The 21,531-nt window shown below is 46.5% G+C and overlaps 1 protein-coding gene across 2 annotated transcripts in view; it reads right to left on the bottom strand.

Annotated features, from left to right (window-relative positions):
* Positions 1-21,531, bottom strand: part of SLC4A4 (solute carrier family 4 member 4) — a 145,609-nt gene that overhangs the window by 113,386 nt on the left and 10,692 nt on the right. Inside the window, exon 1 of one of the 2 annotated variants that reach the window (XM_074540395.1) lies at positions 3,231-3,520. The exons of the other annotated variant lie outside the window; for it this stretch is intronic. The gene's annotated coding sequence lies outside the window, so the exon portion shown is untranslated. Of the gene's footprint in view, positions 1-3,230; positions 3,521-21,531 lie in introns of those variants that run through there. 2 annotated transcript variants of the gene reach the window in all.

Here is a 21,531-nt window from a genome sequence, read left to right as displayed (position 1 = left end):
GTATGTAATTCAAAGACATTTTATCTCTTCAGTTAATGTAATTAAGCCATTGAAAAGCAAGAGCTCTGCAGCTTTTTACTTATGCTATGCACTGTTTTATCACCCAGTTATGGGTGCAGTCATTGTCTTTGACACTGTCCAACAGCAATAAAAATCATTCCTGCCACAAACTGCGCACAATCCTGAGCAAACTCAGGAGAAACGAGATGCTACAGCGACTCAAAGTTCAAGGGCAGGGAGGCAGAAACCTTGCTTTGAGTGGTTGTGGGAATCCACTGCAACCTTGACCATTTTATAGCTGTATCTCCATTTCAAGCCAGGCAGTGTGAGCTAAAAGAAAGACCTCTGCCTCCCCATCCAAGCCCTTATGTTTTGAGGGAGCACAAAAGAGGAGCTTTCCTTCCACCAGATGCTGCACAATGACACAAACACGCACTCCTTTATCAATATTAACCATAAACTGCTATTACTGGGTTTTCAAAGAGCACTCCCCCCTCTTGTGAGCCTTCTAAGTGGATTTGAAGCCGGAAGCAGCTAATTGACTTGGAACAAGGAGAAGTTACCAGTACCCATTTAATTTGCTCAAAGCAAGAGTTCAAATTCTGAACCTAATGCACACAGCAGATATGTGTGAGGTGGGTCTCAGGAGCGTGACAAGGATGCTCTCGCAGTGGGGCCATGAAGGCATCTCAGCGGGACCCAGCGGCGCCACCGCGGGCAGCAAAGCACTCCCAAACCCTCCCTCCAAGCCCTCAGCTTCTCCCAGCCCAGGGGAGGAACTGGGGGGCACACCAGTGAAAGCCATGCTATTTTGATACGTACGTGTATAACAACGTCACGGCATAAAATCCACAAAATTAAAGAAGAGAAACTGGTTTACTAGCAAATCTGCACTGACGGATGGCATGTACACACACAGGAGCACCACTTGCTGAACCCACAAGGCCCATTTTTGGGCACCCATCTCCCAAAACAGCACATTTCCCCCAGATTTTCCTTTCTCAAAGCAACACCTTTCCCTTTATGACTGCATCTTTCTGGCAAGGCAGCACCTCTGACTGTAAATAGCTGTTCGCACACTTACTGGCAGAAAAATAAGAACAGGTTTTTTCTTTAGCCTCTCACGCAGCAATTCTCCTTCCCAACCTTGCCCAAAACCCCTTCCAGCTTATTAATTACAGCTGTCCAGGGTGGCAGCATTAGAAAACCTTCAGCCAGAGACACACTCAGCTCCTCCATCCTGTCTGATAAGCAGGTAGATCTGAAAACAAAAGGAGTTACAGATTTTTCCTTCTCACAGGGATGTTTTTCTTTGAACTGCACTTTGTGCATAAATTCAACCCTTTCTTATCAGCTTAAGACATCAGTAACCGAAACATTTACCTTACACTCAACACATTTTAAAAGCTCCTCTTAAAATCCTGCTGCAAGTGATACCACAAGACAGCATCAGTACATGAGGCTGTTTTCTGGCTGCAGAGAAGTTTCAAGATCTAAAATTGTAACATGGAAGTTAAAGGGAAAAACCTGCACAGTTCTGAGCTGCAGAAAATCCTGCCAGACCTTGCTGGGAGCAAACCGGATGAGTGTCGGGTGTTACCTTGCCAGGAATGCCCTGTGCACATACATGAAACCTTCATCTCTCCTCCCCACAGCTGAAAAACGAAATAAAAGGAGAAAAAAAAATCCATAATTCCTTCTCATCCCACCACCATACCTTGCTCCCTACTCATCTGAGGTCAGCAGTCTACAGTTGCCAGTCCCTTGAAATCTCGGGAATGCAGGTCCCTTAAGTCCAGCAGCTGCTTTTAAAAATGCAAAATTAACTTACTCTGAGCTCAGCAAAAGCAAAGGGTAAGTTACAAACAAATCCTCCTAGTTTTTTTGGAACTTCAAAGTCTGTGTTTCCTTCCTAGGAAGCTGAAGAAGCATCCCTGCAGATTGCACTTGCATTTGCCTTTCCAATCCCACTGACCCTCAGCAGCAGGTGAAGTTGATGAGAGCTAAAATCACCAGCTGAAACCAGGCTTTGCAAAATTAACTCTTCCATCACCTAATCCCGGTGTCACCAGAAAAACTCTCTGAGCCTGGTATGGCAGTCCAGGAAAGGACTAGGACAGATCAGCTTATGTACCATGCTCTGAGCAAGCACAGATGCAAACAGTCCCGTTTAATTACTTGGCACGGGACTGGAGATTGTGAGAACAAAATGAAGTCTCATTCAATAGCTGCTGGGGTTTCAGAGCCTGAAGGTTGCTTTGGTCAGGGGGCCTCTGTACAATTTCCTACTGATCTCAATCAGAATAAGAACTAGGTGTATTCCTGCAGCCTATCACACCAACACTTGGCAACATTCTGTCCCACACACAATATATACAGCTTGGCACACTTTGTTAAATCCAACTAGTGAAGCTTTTGTTGTTCGGTTTTTGGGTGGGTTTTTTTTGGTTGGTTGGATGGGTTTTTGTTGTTTTTGTTTTTTAAAACAGAAAGTATGTACATTATAGGAACAACCAGAACAAAGTCCCTAAGCAGCTGGGAGCACACGCACAGAGTCAAGTTCAGATGCACCTCTGACACAAAAGGAGCAAGTACCTATATATAGCCCATGGAGCAGTTCCCCAGGGGAGCTGCTACTGCTCGGAGCTGCCCCAGGGCCCGACCTTGCTCCTTACGCGCCCAACTTTACTAAAAGGAGCAGCTTTGCGGAACGACTCCACGGAGCTGCCGCCAGGCACCCCGAGCCCCGCTCTCCTGGGAGAGCCCGCTGCCTTTTTCCATCATGTCGTGGGAGCTCCCTGCACATCCGAGTGTTCCTCCTGAACGCGAGGGCTAAAGGGATGCACTCGGAACAGAAGAAAAATCTGTTAGCAACTAACGCCGTACAGAAAAAAGGAACAAGCCTCAAGATGGTTAAATCCTCATTTCCTCGTGTGCTCTCGCTATGGATGGCAGCGCTTCACAGGAAGCACAGAAAGGGCAAACAAACAGGTCTTGGATAATAAAACACTCCATACAACCATATACCAGGTGGATAACTGGAAACCCGGGAAAGACGAGGCTGCCTATTCAGTGGCTGCTAACAACTCACTGAAGATGAACTGTAACGGTAAAGAAAGTTTTCAAACACCATGAAGCGTTTTAAAAGTTGGCTCCAGCAGAGCTAGGCACCGAAAAAGACACCGAGGACGGAGAAACGCAGCCCGGCGTTTCCACTCCCGCTCACTCACCTCCGGGGCTCGGGCTTGCGGCGTTCCTCCAGCTTGGCGGCGGGCGGCGGCTGCGGGGCAGCCGGGGTGGCGGGCGGGCGCTGCGGACGGGATGCGGGCAGGCTCAGTGGGGCATGGCGGGGGCCCTACACCTGCCCCTCTGTGTCCGTGTCGGTGAGCGCCCGCGGCAGTCCGAGCGAGCGGCGCGGCTGTGCTGGCGGCACCGGCCCGGGCCCGCATTTAAAGCCGCCGGCGGGCTCGGCCGTCCCCTCACCCGCTCCCATCCCGGCCCGTCCCGTCCCATCCCATCCCCGGCCGCCGCTCGGCGTCACGGGGCCCGGGGCGGGGAGCCCGGAGGAGGAGTCTGAGGGCCGGGGCTGCGCTTCCCCGCCCCGACCTCCGAGCCGCGCCGGGGCAGGTGCTCACTTCCACGGCTGGAAGCGGAGGGCAGGGGCGGCAGCGGGAACCCCCGCCGGCTGCGAGTGGGGCTGGCAGTGGGCACCCTGTGCCTCAGGCCGGGAGATGCCAGGCCCCCGAGCAGGGGGATGCTCTCCCTGGGGTCACAGCCACGATACTGCCGCGGGCTGCCCACGGCTCCTGTCGCACGCCCAGGGCAGGTTCCCTGCCGCTGGAAACGCACGACCCACGGCGCTTCCGGGCCAAAAGCACGTAGCACTGGAAAAAACCCAAGCAAACAGAATCCAACCAAACAAAAACCTCAAAAACATTAAAAACCCAACAAGAACAACAACCAACCCAGGAAAAATATAGAAACCATAATTTAGTCAGTTCGTTTTAATTTTCCACGGAAATAGTACCTTATGTGTTGCTTCTCCTAAACTTCGAGCATCGCAAGGCTCACCTTGCTTGCCAACCCAGTCCTACTTCCTCCTCTCTCTCCTACACAGACACTTCCATGGACACTCATCACCCTTTCATAGGTTCCCTCCAGACTGCTGTTGGACAAAAGAAGCAGTGCCAATATCCCTCATCTTGTTCAGTCAGCTGTAGCTCCTGCACTCAGCTTGACTGTCCAGGCCAAGGTGATGAGATCCATAAAATATTTTTAAACCATGGAGCTCTGCAAAAGGCTCAAAAAGAACATGGAAGAACAGCAATCCATCATGGGAATTACACGGACTCCCAGGGGAACAAAGGAGGCTATTGTAGCTCCATAGGGGGAAAACTCCCCTTCTTCAGCAAGGTTTATGATTACCACACAGCAACTGCCCCTTCAGCTGCTCCTCAGCCACCAAGCTCCACCTTTGTCACCCATCCAAACTCTGTACTAGGGAATAATACGCAATCCATTGGCTGGGCAGAAAAAGCAGCAGCAACAGAAACCACAGCACTTGCAGAGCAGAGGGAGAGCGCTGCAGAAGGATCTCCCTGCCAAATTCCTCCTCTCCTTTCTGCTGCTGCCACCCCTGTGCTGTCCCCAAACACTGAGAACAGAAGATTGGCTTTAAGTCATTGTCCCCTCATGCTGTTCCATGTTTTCCTGGAAGATCTGAGAGCCACAGTCTGCACATGAATGGGTCAGGGCTTGGGCTCCTCTGCTCGCTTTAATAAAGCCAGTTTTTTAAGAACCAGTTTTTCAACAGCCAGTGAGTTTCCAATGGGCACAGTGGTGCCTTCCATCACTTGCAACTGTATTTCATTTCAATTAATGACAGTTCCTGTGCTAACAGAAGCAGAGCACCACATCAGTTGAGAAGTTTTGTGTGCTCAAGTCCTAACCCAAATAACTGTACATCTTCCCTTTTCCAAAGGCTCCAAAGCAAGACTGCTGTCTCCATGCCCTAAATCCCTAATGATGTGCCAGTTAGTCTGTACCTTCACTTCACTTCCTTTTTAAATAAACTAGGGAGCTCCTGAAGAAAAGACACATTAGCTACTAGAGAAAATTGCTGTTGTTTTTTGCCACTTAGATAACTCATGGGGGTTTTGGGATCCCTCCAAGCATCATGATCCCTCAATGAAAGCACCTCATGAATGCTTCTCAGCAGCTGGCTCTTAGCTCGCTGTTTCAGAAACAAATCTAATTAACTGTACCAATTCCAGTTCCTGACAATTCACCGTAACTTCAAATACTGTCATTTTAAACCTGTGCATTCAATTTTCTGGCTATAAAAAAAGGTTTTTTATCAGGATGCCTGATTCCAAGTTAGTCTTTAAATATCACACTGATGCATTTAATAATCTAAAATGCTACGGGATCCATTTCCAGAAGTCCTTAAATCAAGAGCCAGGCAGTTGTCTTGACCAAGTTTAAAAAGGAGTACGTTCTCTGTGCAGAGAAACACCCATAAAGTGCACTAATAACCCTGTCTGTCATGGTGACTGACACAGTAAATCCCGCTGGCTAGAGTGGGCTTGTGCGGCGCCTGTATGTGTGCCTACATTCTGGCACTGCCCTCAGCCCTTGGCTCGCACGTCCCCTTGCCAAACCTCCTCAGTCGTCTCCAGGATTTTTCTCTGCTCCATTTCATAACCAGAGAGGAGCTGGTCACTCAGCACAGCAGCCTGCTAGCTCTGCCCTCCCTGCACAGGCCACAGAGAAACAGCTGGATTTGGGAAGACTTTGGCTGACTGTTTGAACCTGCCTTCCGAGCCCGCTGGCTTCAGTCCCGCTCACAAAGCTTTGGTGAGGAAAAGCTCTGCTGACAGCCTTTGCCGGCATCCTGGCCAAGGCAATACCTCAACAGGGCATGGGACAGGACAGCACCTTCACCCAAATGCCTGCTGCTCTACAGCAATTTCTCATCTGCCTTCTCATCCAGCACACAAACATTCTCCTCCCTCAGCTAACTCAGGAACTCGTTTTCCAGGGAGGTCACGCAAGGTATCACTGTCATTGACAGTGTGTGACATGTGTATGGATAATGAGAACAGGCAAAGTTCTGATGGTAAAGATTAGAGAACATATACGTGCGCATGCTCGGTGGAACTGCTAGGGTAAAACTTTCCCTGTGGGCAGGTTATTCCATAAATACATCTTGCAGCATTTCTGGTAGATTCCTCGGAAGCCGCTCATGCTGACCACAGCATTGTCAGTCAGAGGTGATGCTGAATGAGATGGAAACTGGCAGCTCCTGCACTTCCAGGGGTTTGTGCACACTACCCAGTGATAAAATATTTGCGTTGGATTAAGTCACAAGTAATTCAACTTAAGTCAGGAAGTTTCAGAGGATAAAGATTGCAATGGAAGGATCTAGGTGCAGAGAGACCGCAGCCACACTTATCACAGAGGCTCTCAGCATTTTTCCTTGGCTGACAAACGTCAGTGCCAAGTCATCATGACAAAAGCGGCTCACCCTGAACACACCTGTGCACGCAGCAAATCCTATGCACACCAACAAAATCCCTCACACACGTTTTCAGGACTCAATCCTCCATCACAGCTATTCCTTGTGACCTTGAGGTTTCAGGGGTTTTTTGGTCTGTTTTACATAGACATGGGTACTACAGCCTTTTAGCTGCTGAACTCAACAAATTCCTGCACTGCATTCCTTAGTATTACAGCTGAATTAGCACTGATTTCCAAGGGAACCACAAAAAGCAACTCTGTAGCTCCCATATTTGCATTCGAGTCACCAAGAAGCAGGACTTGTCTGTCCTTTCCATCCACTTCCCAAGAAATCTAGACAGAACATGGCATCTCAGCAAGCACTCCCTGATAGCTGACTAGTAAAGGTGTAAGGTGAACAAACCCATTGCTTTTGGAAGCTTTTCTAACAGTGCTGCCTCAGTTAGCAGTGAAAACAACATGCACTGGGGTGCTGGCTCTCTAAGAGTACCTGCTCAGCCCTGCCTGCCCATTCCCTGGGAAACCACTGCAGGGCCCTTGGAAGAAAATCTGCCAAATTCCCGCTGACTTTCCTGCCCTGGCTCACTCGTTTAGAAGAGGCAGAAACAGGAAGTGCTGAAAAACATTAAACTGCGGTAAGACCGAGCAGAACACCGGAGGGTTAAGGGGGTTTTTGTGAAGTGTTTGATGTGCCTTTCATTAATAATGCACCATGTCTGCTTGAGAGCATTGAGCCATCCTGAAGCACTTGGAGACCCACCCAGGTCACAGCACTTCCTTCATTCAGGGCACAAGAGCCTGGGGATTTCATCAGCTGGGGCTATTGCTTCTGGTGCCTTGCAATACTTCTGCTAGCTCCTGAAAGCATGGTATGTTCACCTCAAGGGCTTAGAAAACACAAGTTGTGTTCCACTCCTCTGGGAAGCAACACAGGTTTGGGCTTTGCAGCCCTGTGAGCAAGCCTTGCCAGTCTCCTACCAACTTCCAGGACTGCACTCTCTAAAAAAACACCCCTTATCTTTCCAGCAAGAGCAACTCCTCCGAGAGCACACTGAACTGCCATACTTCGTGCATCCCTCTCTGCCAGGAGCCCCGGAGCTGCTGGGGCCAGGAGAGGGAGCCGGCAGTGCTGCTCGAGGGCCCTCTGCTGGGAAGCAGCCCTGCTTCCCGTGCCCCCAGGTCCGCAGGCAGCCCCAGACGCAGCCCCCCCGAGGGGCGAGCTGCCAGTGTCCCCTCAGCAGTGATCATAGGGGCAGCTCAACGCCCCGGCCCCAGGGAGAAAGCAGATTTCATTTGCCTCGAGTTGAGTCCTGCTCTGTGCTACAGGGAACGAGGCCAAAGCAGCTTTTGGTCAGGGCCAAAAACGCAGGGCTTTGTTAAAATAAAGCGAGTTTGTTCCTACACCCACAATACCCACTGGAGGGTAGGGCCCGAAACACACGCTTCCACCACCTCCAGCTGTTGGGACACTGGGACAACAAATACTCCCCCTCTCTGGAAGAGAGGGCTTAGGAAGCAGCCCAGCTGACTGAAGCTCTTCTGGGCTCTCAAACACATCACCTGCTTCAGAGCATAAGAAGGTCAAAAGGGACACAGATCCTTTCACTTCTCAGGCTAGGAGGGAAATCCAAGGCTGAAGTCACACCCCTTGAGCACAAGGCTCATTGTATCCACATAAAAATGGGGTACAGACCTGACAGGGGTGATATGGATGGGCTGCAGTGGGATGAGCAGTATTTACATCAGAAGGATTTCCTCTTCTCCCAGTTTGTCCCCAGCTGTCATTTTGATGAGTTTCTTTCTCTTCCTGATTCCTCAGCTATTGGCATCCTGTGCCAAAAAAAAGCCACCAGGAAAGCTCAGAGGGATGGGCCAACAAGCCCTTCAGCCCTTTGCAGAGCACCTGTACTGCGACCCAGACCAATTCTTCTGAGCACCGAATCCTTACAGTGCAACTAACTGGCATCTTCACCAAGATCCTCATCACCTCCTGAGCACCAGCTCAGGAAGGCTTCTAATATTTTATCACTGACTGGAAGGATGAGGAGGAATCTCACCCACTCCCAGTGGAAGGCCAAGTACAACAACATGACTAGTACAGACAAAAATTACAACCTGGAGCCCTCCAGTCAGCCTTCTTACCCTCTGGTTGGAGATAACATCCCACAAGCAGATGGTGACAGGCACCAGGACTAGAAATGCTTTCCCTGATGTACACTACTTCTTGCCTGCTTCTCTAAAATTGAAACCTTGCCTCTACAACGCAGAGCATCTGCTCTTGAGCACCTAATATCCTGAAGGAAAAAGCAACTTGAATAGCAGGTCACTGTGATCCTCTGAATTCAAGACTACATCTTTTCCTGATGCTAAGAAATGCCATGTGGGACACCTCCACAGGGCTTTGCATAAGCCAAATGTTAACTGCAGGAAATCTGAAAAACACCATCAGTAACACCACAGATAAATCACTGATGTTTCTACCTCATCCAGCCATATACACACCTGAGCAGTCTTCTCAGATAATAATGCCTTACAATGGATACTTGGGAAATGAGCTATCAAACTACCACCACAGGAAAGTACACAGTAAATCCATGGACATCTATATTGCTCTGCTCCAGACAACCTACCATCAATTGATTTAGAGTGTCATTTAAGTTACTGTTCTTGGAACACTATTTTCCCCTCACTGTGCCAATTTAAACAACAGATACTCCTCTCAATGTTTCTTCTTTTTCTCACTTCATCTCAGCTCTTTGCATTTAACCATTTTCCTGTTGTGATAATACAGACTATATTCCCAGTGAAAAATGTGTTTCCACTGGTTAACTTTTCATGTCTTCCCTCTGCTGGCCCTCTTTTGATATGGAGAAAAAGGCTACCCAGGAACAGCTGGTACTTATAATACATTGTATTTTCCCTTCTGTCATTTCATTTCTCAACTCCTAATAATTTTTCAGGACACAATTTGTGATGCCACACAAAGTTTGACTTTTGTTGTTTTGGGTTTGTTTCTTCCTTTGCCTAGGGCTTCAGTTTATTATCCCATTGTCTATCCTGGGTCATCAGAAATGTTTTCTTTTCTTTTCAAATAATTAAACAGCAGCATCACTCACAGCTTTGGATTTTCACATCTCTTGTTCTGTCTCTCATCTTTTATATCAACATTTCCTAAACAAAATATCGAAAACCAAACACTGGCAGGTCACATTTAGCCAGAAATTTGTACTCTATAAATAAAGCTTTGAGGACTTAACGACTTTGAAATTATTTGTTAGGTAATTCCAGCAGAAACAGTCTAGTTTAGAGCCAACAAGAGTTCCCTGGGAGCACATGTAACTCCAAAAGGGCTTTGCCACTTAAGGGCTGTTTGAAGAGCAAAGCATTCTAGGAAAAAAAAAATCTGAGTGAAAGTGAAACCAGAGAAATGTGTTGTCCAAGCCAAAACAAGGCCAAAAAAATAAGGGAAAAGCACCCCTGAGAGCTGGCTGCTCTTTCAATCTCTTTCCAGCTCTGCAGCCTTCTGCTGCAGAAGCTCCTGGAAGTGCAGGTAGATGAGGAATACCCCCTGCATATAGCCCCAGATCTTTGGGATTCTTCCCAAAGAAAGGGACAAGCAAACTGAGCTGAAACCTTCCGGAAGCCACACACTCCACCGGAAAACCTTTGGATAGATACCCTGTAGGTATGAAAACCTTGCCTGTATCACTGAGCTGTGCATTTTATGTGAGGCAGCACCAGGAAGTTAAGATGAGAAACCTGCCCACAAGACCTGTTGCTGAAACCACCTATTTAAATACCTCTTGTGGTTACCTCCAGCAGCAGTCCCTAGCGAAGGCTGCAGCCAACAACCCACATCCAAGCTCCTCTCTACAGGAAGGAAGCAATTTGTTGAGCAGGAGTTGAAGGGCAAGGAGCGCCTGCTGCTCTGGAAGCACTGGGAAGGGCAGGCAGTAGAACTTCAGGAGCACTGACCTGTAAGAACAGCCACAAGGTCCAAACTGCTACATGCAAGAGATGAAATGTCCAACTGGCCTCAGCCTCTCTGGCCTTCCAGCAAGCAAAATAAATCCAAGGCATATCAGCTTAAGACTAATAGAAATTAAGGCACTGTATGAAATAAAAATGTGCAGAAACAATATCTTCTGCCTTGAAAACTAATAAAGTCAGGCTTCACTTCAACATTTGTGTAGCAACAGGAGATGACTGCTCTGAGACAACATCCCACTCTGTGTGCTTTAGGGCTCAGGCCTGACGGAGTATCCACAGATATTTGGGACAGCATGTTCTGGTGGAGCGCTTTAACAAAATACGAGTGCTGTCAAAGGGCAGGCTTTCATTTTATGCTTGTTCAACTCAAGAATAAAATATTGCCTTTGGAGAATCTCACATATCGTTTGATTAATACAAGCACATCAGGACTATCTCCATTTCTCAAAGCCTTGAACTTCTGGCTGTTTTCCCCCACATGCGTGGTCCCACCTCAAAGCTCCCATCCATCCTCTTCAAGGGAGGGGACATCCTCAAGGCCCCTACCAGCTCATCCTCTGAGGCCAGCGCATTCTCTTTCCAAGCTGCATTGGAGCAGGCAAGAGCTGCTCTCTAGGGCATGATGTCTTCATGTACAGCCTTGCTTTGGTGGAAAACGCAGCCTGGGGCACTGACATCCTTTGTTTCTCCCCTGCGGCAGAGGCAGCATAATTCATGTTCAAGCCCTGGTGGTATCCCTAGGCTGAGTGTGTAACTATTCCAGGTACCCTACCCAGGATAGGGACAGAGGCAGTGAGGATACCAAGGCAGCAGAAGCTGAGGGACACTTTATTCCCATCCCTCAAGGCAATGTCTTCTGGCCTTTTCTTTCTCCTTTACTACCTATCTTTGTGAGGTTACCTTCCAAGACTCCTCACTGAGTTGCTGGGGATATTCCAAGGGATATTAATTGCTGCTTGAAATGACTTCAAAGGACCTTTTTTCCGTCTCGTATTAATAGCCAGAATGAGGAAATTGGTTTGGATTTCATACATACATCTGCTCCCCAAGCCTCTGCACATTTCAAAACCCCATCTTAACCCAAACCTCCTGCTATTAAGGGCTTCTACTCCATGCAGGCACTCACACCCATCCCTTTCCACTTCCCCACAGATCTACAGCCCTGCATTCCAATTGGCAGCCAGAGGTACCAGAAATAACCACAAGAAAGGCTGCCATGAAACCTCCAGCCAAGTTTTGAAAATCCAGGCCCTTGACACAAGCCTCTATGCTTAGAGGGCTTCAGCTGAAAGCAACCTGAACTCAGACTCAAAAGGTTTATGTAGCAGGGATCAAATATCAAAAAAATGTAAATGCAATTACCTTTTTTTCCCCCATAAAAGCATGCAGGATAACAGTTGTTCTACAAGGCTGTTAGTGCATACTTGTAACAGTCTGCTGCTGCTCCTGCCCCTCCGGTACTAGCTAATGGCTGGTTTTCATTCCTAAGTGGTTCCCCCAGCCCCCCCGCCAAAGTCTATGCTACAGTGATTTTGGAAACTGGGTCAAAATGCAATTACTACATTCCCATGCTTAGGGGTGGGGAAAGAAAATAAAAGGAGGAAGAATGGCAAGAAGCGATGGCATTGGCAGCGAGCCAGTGCTGTGCTCCCCACCCTGTCACCTGTGCTGCAGCCCCAAGTGCTCCCACAGCCGCTCTTGTCTCCCAGCATGGGCATCAGGGAAGTCCCAAGGCAGGGTCTCCTGGAGAGACGCTGGTCATCCCTGCCCTCATGGCTATGCTGGAGGTTGGGAGCAGGTAGAAGATGAAGCCAGGGATAGGGAAAAAACCCTGAGCCAGGCAGCAACCCCTGTAGATGACAAGCAGTGTCTGCCTTGCAATTCTTGGGGAAAGCTGTAGCACCCAAATCAACTCTCCAAAGCTCTCCCCCAGGATGCCATTCCTGCCTTTTCCCTTACTATGGCATAAGCAATATATCCCAGCACTTTGGTTCCCCTGCTCCACTGCAAACATTGTCCACGGGAGAAGGAAAATAGTGTGTTTAGACATGCCCTTACTATTGTCACACTTAGAGCACAATCTATCATACCTTATCAAATCGCACATCTTGCATGCACATGGTTTGCGACAACACATTTACGAGGCTTTTCAGTACGGAAAAGGAATCACTCAAAGACTTATTTATGCCACGTCTTCCCAAGTAGGTCTTTCTGAGAAACACAGAGCCCATTATACACATCCCTGCCTTCCTCTGTCCCTCATTGTTCCTTGTGCACAGTTATCACAAAACAATTGCCTTTGCTGCTCCTCTCCTTGGCTTTGTTTTGCACAGTTCTCAGAATATCAGCTCCAGCTCTGCAGCATTTGCTGGCTCTCCTCCCAATTAATAACTGCAGGTTAGAGTTGGGTCATTATGGCTGCAGACTAATGCAGAAAAACATTCAACAGCTTCTGAGAGATACAGAGAGACACACAACCTTTCTCTTCCTGACACGGAATGTGGTTTATCTTGCTATCCCAGTGTTCCAGGGAGATGATATACAACTTGTCTGAATGATTTAAACAGATCAAAAAGTTGGCTCCACATGAGCATCTGCTGCTGACAACAAGCCACAAGGCTGATGTTATCCGAGAGGTAACTGTATATGCTAGCACAGGCTAGACAGATCGCATGTGGGATAAAAAAAATAAATTTTCATGAAATCACTCAGTCTTCATCCACATACCAGCAATTAAACAAGCAGGAACACAAGGCAAAGTGACAGGTTTCCACTGGATACCTGAATTCTTTCAGACTTGTTGCAAGGCACAGGATTGTGAAAACCCCAGAGCTGGCTTTCTGAGGACTCTCCAGTTCCTAATTTCTCTGGAAAGCTCTCCTAATACAATAACAGAACTGGTGCAAAAGACCTTGGCCCTGAGAAGAGTCTTATGCAGGTCATGACCCATATCAACAGGAGAAACCTGGTGAAATACCAAGTCTGGCACAGAGAAAAAAGGCGGAGCTATGATTTCAGACTGGAGATCATTGTCTCCATCACTGGAGAGCCCCTCCTGATCAACTCTGGTTCTCAGCGTCCCCCCCCAAACCAGGCTGCCCAGACCTACCTCCAGTCCCTCCACAGATCCAGCTGTCCCATGGGCTCCTTGAGCAGGAGAACCAAGGGCTCGCAGCAGCTTGCCTTCCACATTTGCTCCAGTTCTGAGAGGCAGAGCCCAGCAAATGCTGTCCCACTCGAACGGACACTCCAGCTCCAGGCCTGTATGACATTTACTAGAACCCACTTCTTCCCGCCCTGCTGCCCCCCCAGAGAAAGGGATCAAAATAGTTTCCCCCCCGTGACATTTTGCTTCATTTGCCCGGCAGGCTGTGGGAGCGTCTCCATTAAAGCCTCTGCAAGCCAAGCAAGAGCAGCAATGCCTGTCACCCCAAAGTGGGGGACACCCCAGGAACACCCAACCTTTCTGCTGCCGGCACAGAGGGCATGGGGTCCAGGACAAACTGCAGTATGCCTCTGCTACAATTTGCTCTGCAGATGCCACAGGTGAAAGGCGAGCTCTTAGCCCAGTGACTCTGTAAGTAATACGTGTTGGCTGCCTGTCTGTGGGACAGACTGCCCATCTTAGGGCTGAACCTGAGCACCTAACCCTTCACCCGGCTCACCTCGGCCCATCCCTCCCCTCATGTGTTTTTCCTGGAAACATTGTGCCTCCACAAGGCAGCCCCACATCCTGCTGTGTGCCCTGCCCACACTGCTGCTGTGGGACCCCAGGTCAGGGCAGCATGCACGGACGTGAGGACACGGCACAACCGCGATCTCGTGTTTCAGCTCCAGGCTGCCAACAAGCAGAAGCAACAATGAGAAGGGAAAGCTGCATCCAGATCTAGATGAAGGCCAGATAACATCTGCCACCAAAAGGGAGAGCTGGCACTGGGAGCCAGGATGTACATTTTCTTGATGTACAGAAGCACTGAAGACATTGGAGACCTGTGGTTCAGCAGTGGACTCCAGTGTTCCTCCCTTGTGTCACTTGGGTTACTCTTCACTGCACTTACACTTGCCCTCATCCTAGTTCTCAACCCAAAAGCAAAGGCTTGACTACTCATTCAAAAGGCAAAATATGCCTCCACAAAACCCTTATCTCAGACACTAAGATGGGTAAAATTTTCTATTTCTATTAATTCTCCACAGCCAACTCTCTTGGAACATAGAGTACACCTTCCTTCCAGTTGTACCTAAACCCATCACATTCCTTACTCAGCAGTTACAAGCAAACAGAGCATGTGCCTCCCTTTTCAAGGCAAGCATATGAGATGAAACACCAAACCCAAAGGAAAGCCCTTTTCCCTCCATCTCAGTCAGTGCCAGTCTCTGGAAAGGCATGACCTGGCAGTGTGAATGAGTTCAGGTCACGTATGGCTGAAGCAGAGTTTCTGCTCTCTCTTTGAAGTCCTGCAGCAGGCGTAGCTGTGGTAACAGCGGCTCGGCCGCGCTGTTTGGCTGCTCCTGTGCAGCACTGCCAGCATCTGCTTTGCCCCAGAGCCTGCTGAGCTGCACCAAGAGGCTCACAGCCTCTGCTCCCAAATGCTTGGGATGGAAGCAGACCAGGCACACGAGGAGGTGCTCTCACCTGCCACGGACACGTACAAAGAGGAATGCACTTATTCATCTGCCATCTCCAGCATGGAAAAAACAAACCAGTTTAACCCCACTCTAGTGCCTTTCCCATTTCCTTCTCATTCCAATGCACCTCCAGGCAATGGAAACTCATTATTAGCCTCCAGTTAAGCCTCAGAAGAGATTTTCCTTTTGTAATTAACTCTGCACTACACTCACTTTTTCCTGCTGTCTTTTTGCTAGGACTTCTGGGAAACAACTCTGAAAACATTTTGAAACACAATTGATTTAAGGAATGGTACTGAGTGATAGAAATGAGCATGGAAATAAATTCTAGAAATAAGATTCAGACCAGCATATTAATTGTGCAGTGCAGAAAACTTAGCCAGGTTTTTGCCCCCTGAGTTATCCAAGGACAGTGTCCACAGGAAGATGTATTCTGATGCCTACTGGTTTAGGAAGCAGAAACATGGCAGTGTTTTCATACCTGGTCTAAATGAAGTCAGTAGTGCTAAGTTACCTGGGAACATTCAAGTCTGGTACACCTGAACAGGTAATCACAGCCTGACAACCAGCCTGTCAGGTTATTCTGTTTTGGGGGTTTTTTTCCCCTTTGGAAAGCTGGATTGTCACCCCCTTACATTAAATTGTATTGGGGAACAAAATCAAAGCAATACTGCCCCTGCTCCAAGAACACGTAATGAAGAACTGAATCCTGTTCAATTCAAAGGCACACGGTAGAAGAAAAAGAATGAAAAGACAGAAAAAGAACAAAGTAGAGCAGTTATCTCTCTTTTAAATCTTAAGGATTTAAGTACATTGGAAAGAACTTACTGTTGATGTCATTAAAACTCTGTTTGGAAGGGGCAATATGCCGAATTCAGGGTGCAGCCATTGTAGAAACTAGGAGAATTTTAAATTCTTCAGCTCCATGGAAATTAATACCAGGTAGGGGAGGGTGATTTATAACAAATCAAGCTATTTTTAACTGCCTCTTAAAATGTACATTTCTGGCTTCTACAGCTAGCACAGGTGTCAGACAAGTAATGGGTCATACTAAAACACACTGTGGTACTGAACACTCCAGATGTGCCCTTAAAGACAAGTTGCAGAAGGACAAGTGAAAGCCAATTCCTTCTCTGGAGAGCCTGCTTCCAGCACAGGACATACAAAACCTGCCCCTGCTCAGCAGGGCACACACCAGGGAGTCACTGCAGAGCTGTGACAGGAATACACTCCAGAGGGGGCAGCTGATCACCAGGACCCTAAAAAGGAGCAATGCCAGACTCTACTCCTTGCTCCTTGTCCCATTCCTCCTTTATCCAAGGCTTTCTTTGGAAAGAGGAGCCCGGCCCCATCCTCTTGAATCCATCCTTCAGACACTTGTATACACTAATTAGGTTCCCTCTCAGTTTGCACCACCCCATCCCACCAAGTCTCTGGACATCCTACCAGAGAGGTCTGGATCTCTTTCACAGGAATGATGGGCAAGTCACATGAATGACAAGTCACATCCCTGCTCAGGCCAACTCAATCCCTAGCTTTCACCACTTGTCTGTAAGGTCCTCTAAATCCCTACTGAAAACATGAAGAAGCACAAGATGCTCTTGGAAAATACACAGTTCAGTCCCAAACATGTTTGTTTAGAAGTGTTTCAGAAAGAAAAATACATCTCTTTTATCTGTTGAGTTGTTGAGGCAGCATTGCAAACATCTTTAAAACACACTATTCCATCCATTTGTTAGAAAATTAGTAGTTTATATGGATCCTGTCCACAAGTCTGAATACTTGTACTGTGCCCTTGCTGAACATCTTTCTTTCATCTGATTTTTGGCCAGTATTGAGGGAAAGCTCTCAAGAGGACATGTTGCCACTTCAGAGCTCTCTCTCTTGGGGTTCTGAGGTTTAGCAATTCTGTATCTAACACTTACTTACTGCTACTTTCTGCCTGTGCTGATCCTCTCGTTAGGAAACCGATTATTTTCACTTGTATTGCTTCCTTATTGGTGGAAAGGTATTGATTAAACCTGCACAGAGCCTGTCTTAAACCAAGGCTGTCGTGGACAGATAGAAGAATTATAAAAGAAAGAACTCATCAAATCAGGCCTGCTCTGCTAAATTTATAGCTAGCCTGTCATTTCTTCTAAGTGCAGCTGAGTAATTTACAAGTTCCCATCCAAAAACAATCTTAATATGAAAGCTTGTTAACATAACAACTTATTCTTAGGTGAAAAACAACTAGCACCTGCATAAACAATAAGATCTGTCTCATGCAAATCAGTAGAAAAAATATGTAAACTAACTATAAATACAGAAGTTTGATACACATGCACAATACCACGTACTAACCAATAAACTAAGTGTAAATATACTGTCCACCAATAAGATCTGACACAGTGCCTTCTGATAATCCTATAAAATATGACCTATACAATAAAATTTAGCATTTCTATATGAAGAAACTGAATCCCATCTATATATTAATGCAACACAAGACAAGCCCCAATATGAACACTGGTGAGGAAAGAAGGGGGGGAAAATATTTCAAAGAACAGTTTTGCTGCTGTCTATAGAATGAAGATCCTAAAGAAAGATCCTAAAATCCTCTTTGAAGGCATTTTAAAAACCAAAGAAGACAGGAATTAACTTCTTTCTCTTATTAACTTCCCTCTTGGTTGATTTGCCAGTGGGACCAGTGTTAAAGACTCTGACTTGAATTTCAGAAAACACCACTGACTCACCCAGAACCCTGCTCAGGTTTCTTAAACTTCTCCATGCTTTGATCTCCACAAACGAGAAGCCAGGAGAGCTTCCTTCTCAGGGAGCCTGAAAAGTGACAAGCACAACAGTCCTTGAAGTGAAGGGAGAGCACTCACAGCCCTGCATTTCACCCATTCCAGAGGGAGTGCTCAGCTTAAAGGTCCAAGTTTATTTCCTGGAAAACTTGGCTCAATTGATCCATTTACAAGTTCAAGGCTTTCAAAATGAGGGCTCATTTTAATTTTGAGAATTTTCCTGTTAACAACAACAAGTCATCTGGTTCTTCAGTTACAAAATGATTTTTTTTAGCACTTCCTTGGTGACAGAGGAAATCACAGGAAGAAGGGACATGGGAGACTTACAGCTAACCACATGTCCATACATCCTGTCCAACACCTGCCTTACAGGAATAACACCATTCACTCCTGTTGCTAGCACTACAGGAGGCACAGAATGGACACATTGTTTAAGCAGGTAATTTTGGGAGACCTTTTATATAACAGTTTCCTAAGAACGATTTCACATTCAGGATACAGAGTGGATATTTGAAATGGTTCCCATTCTTGTGTCAACAGGAGTTTAATAAAAAATTCCTGCTTTGTTAGCTGCCTCACCAAGCTCCCACATCAGCAGAACACTTACAGGTCCATGTATTCCAACACTTCTTTGTGCTTTATGGTTTGGGGCCATACCTACATGCTTCACAGAGACATGTCCCTGCCCATGACAGGGGCTTTGAACCAGATGAGTTTTAAGGTCCCCTCCAACTCAAACCATTCCAGGATTCTATGGGTTTGGCTGCAAAGCAGCACTCATCTCACAGAGTGTGTGCATCGCTCACTTAAAATTTCTTGCAGGGGTTGCTGCAGGATCTAATTAAAAGTGATTATAATTAGCTCTGTAGTATTTCCCCTCACACTTTTGCATGAGTAATCAGCTGAAGACGCCAAAACTCAAAACACAAGGGGATTTATCCAGGATGCAAAGACAAGAAAAAGGCTCCTTCCTCTCGGAGCATATTCCTGACAACAGAGCTGACACCCCATTGTCACATTTGTAGAACTGCCACCAGAAGCCTGTAAAATGTTACGTGCCATGAATGTCACAGGCTGAAGTAGCCCAGCCTCAGAAAATAGGGTTCATTTGTCTGAAGCCAGGGAACTTGACCACTGCTTCTTTCTGTCCTGCTGTGCATTATTAAAAGGTCACCAGAAACAAAAGCTCTGAAATGGTCTCTGCAGTTCTTTTTAACAGGATCTTTCTCCTCCTTCCTGTATTGGAGACAAGGAAGTTTTTACCTCAATTTAGTAAACATTATCTCCAAGTCAGAGTTGGCACCCAGTGAAATCAGTGGAAGAATCCATTTCTCTTGAAATCTTGAAATTCTTTGCTAACTCAGACAAACACCAAGTTGAAAAATCTGCCGAAGCTTTTTCTTACTCATCAACCAAAGAGTTGACATTACTCCATCCTCCTTCCCTTTGAGCGGTCGGACATTTTCCACGGCCCTTTAACAAATAGCTTGCTGGAAAATCCCCCCACTTCTGCCAACCTGCCAAGTTCTCTCTCTGATGACCCTGAGAGCACAGAGCAAAGTTAAACTTTTTACCAGAGCCCTTTTCCTGGGTGGGATGTATAATGTGCCTCTGGAAAAAGAAGAATAGGCAGTTGGCCAACGCAGGAATGCTGCTGCAGGCATGAGTGGTTTATCTTCTGTTTGATCCCTTCCGCTAAGGGATGACAAGAATGGACTTAATAAATCTGCATAAACACATGAAAGAAGCACGAGTCCGGAGTGATTTGGTAAGCCAAGACAACTCTATGTTGTCAGCCTGGATGCTCTGGCATGGTGGAATATTCATGTTATAAAAAACATCATTTAAAAGACAGCAGTCATTCTTTTAGGATGAAGAGGTTCCTAACTAAGCAACAAAACGGAACAAAGTAAGAAAAATTATTCAAATTTTTAAATATTTCCCCTTACTTTTTTGGTAGAAATATTTTCTGATTCCTTTGCATGGAAAGAAGAAGAAATCCTTCTAAGATACCACGAGATCAGACTGAAGTACCAGGCATGGAGCTTCCTACAAGAACTTTCACTGCTGTTTTAACTAGGATCTCTGTTCCTTCCTGCCTATGTGGCTTCAATGCTGTTTCCAGCCTCAGCTCTCTACCCCTCCCCAAGTCTCTACTAGTGCCACAATTACTTCCATCCCTTATCTCTACACCTTACTTGATCTCTTTGATGAGTTATGCAATGTTTATCCACCATTTGATCTTCTCAGATTGTTTCATAGCAACAGACAACAGTGTATGGTGGATATTGTGTGAAAACACTCCAGCAGAACGTGCCCATGAGTCCTGCTGGTTTCTTGGAAAACGTTATGGTCTCTGGAACAATGCTGGCTAACAAGTTATCTTAATTTTACGCTAAAATTAGAGCAGTTGAACATTATTTATTTTGAGTTCACTGGTTTTAGTGAATACCAGGAAGCAATGAGAATGTGCCCCATGCACTGCAACCCACACAACCTCAACCATGACACTCATGCAGTGGCACTTGCAAATCAGAGCAGAAAACACTGCATGGCAACTACACCAAAGAAAACTTCAATGTGCCCACCACATTCCTTGGACTGAATACCTTTAGTAAAAGGGAAACCCAAAACCTTGGGACTTGGATTCAAAAGAGCTTCTCAGAGTCATAAAGAAAACCATGTTCAAAGACCCCCGAGGTAGTACGGGAAAACACAAAACCAAATTCCTCCAGCTAAGTCCCCAAGTGTTGCAGTTTTGGCAGCTGCTGCCTAAACTCCCTCCTGTGCCCCAGAAGAGGAAGCAAGCAGAGCAATTCAGGCATTTCTTACCATACCATGCAGGTAGGTAAAAGGCTTAAGTAATGTTTAGCACCCACATTTATTCTGTGACCAAGCATTCCTGAAGTGCCTGTCTTTGATTTTATACAGAGAAGTGCCTAAAAGTACAAAAGTGTCCTGACTTGGCAGTTTTGTAACCTTTCCTGGTAAAGTCCCATCAACTGCTAAATAACATATTCCCTCTCCCTCGGCAACTGAACCATGTCCTTCACAATCCCTGCACAAGCCTCTGCTTACAGAAGGGTCCCTGAGTCTTTCCTGTGGGCTCTAGGAGAGATCCTGAACTTTGACTTTGTAAACCAGTGCCTTTGTCCCTCACTCTGTAAGGACTTGCCTAAAGTCTGGCCTCTATTTATGATGTCTCTTCCCTAAAATCTTTTCCAATTTACACATTATCAGTCATTTTCTCACGTCCAACAAGAGAAGTGAAGGTTTTGCAATATAAGACTTCACCAGCATATTCAGATTACCTGCTGCTACTTAATTTGACTTGTTTTAATAGGTCATTGACTTCTATATTTATATTGCCTGTATTACAAATGAAAATGCAGTGCTCTTAATTAATTTTCAAATTAGCTGCTAAGATTTTAAAACAGGCTCAAATATACAAAATAACCAGGCACACACACGTTCACCCATTTAGTTTTTCAAAGCACACTTGGTTCACAGGGTAAGGCCACCCATGAGATTCCTGATTTACTTTCTTCAATATGGATAGGCACACAAAGTAAAAAATGCACTCCTGATCACCCTACAAATAATCTGA

The sequence above is a fragment of the Zonotrichia albicollis genome, chromosome 5, assembly GCF_047830755.1.
Source record: "Zonotrichia albicollis isolate bZonAlb1 chromosome 5, bZonAlb1.hap1, whole genome shotgun sequence".
NCBI classification, from domain to species: domain Eukaryota; kingdom Metazoa; phylum Chordata; class Aves; order Passeriformes; family Passerellidae; genus Zonotrichia; species Zonotrichia albicollis.
Note: the sequence above shows the minus strand (reverse complement) of the source record. Positions and strands in the feature narration are given on the sequence as shown.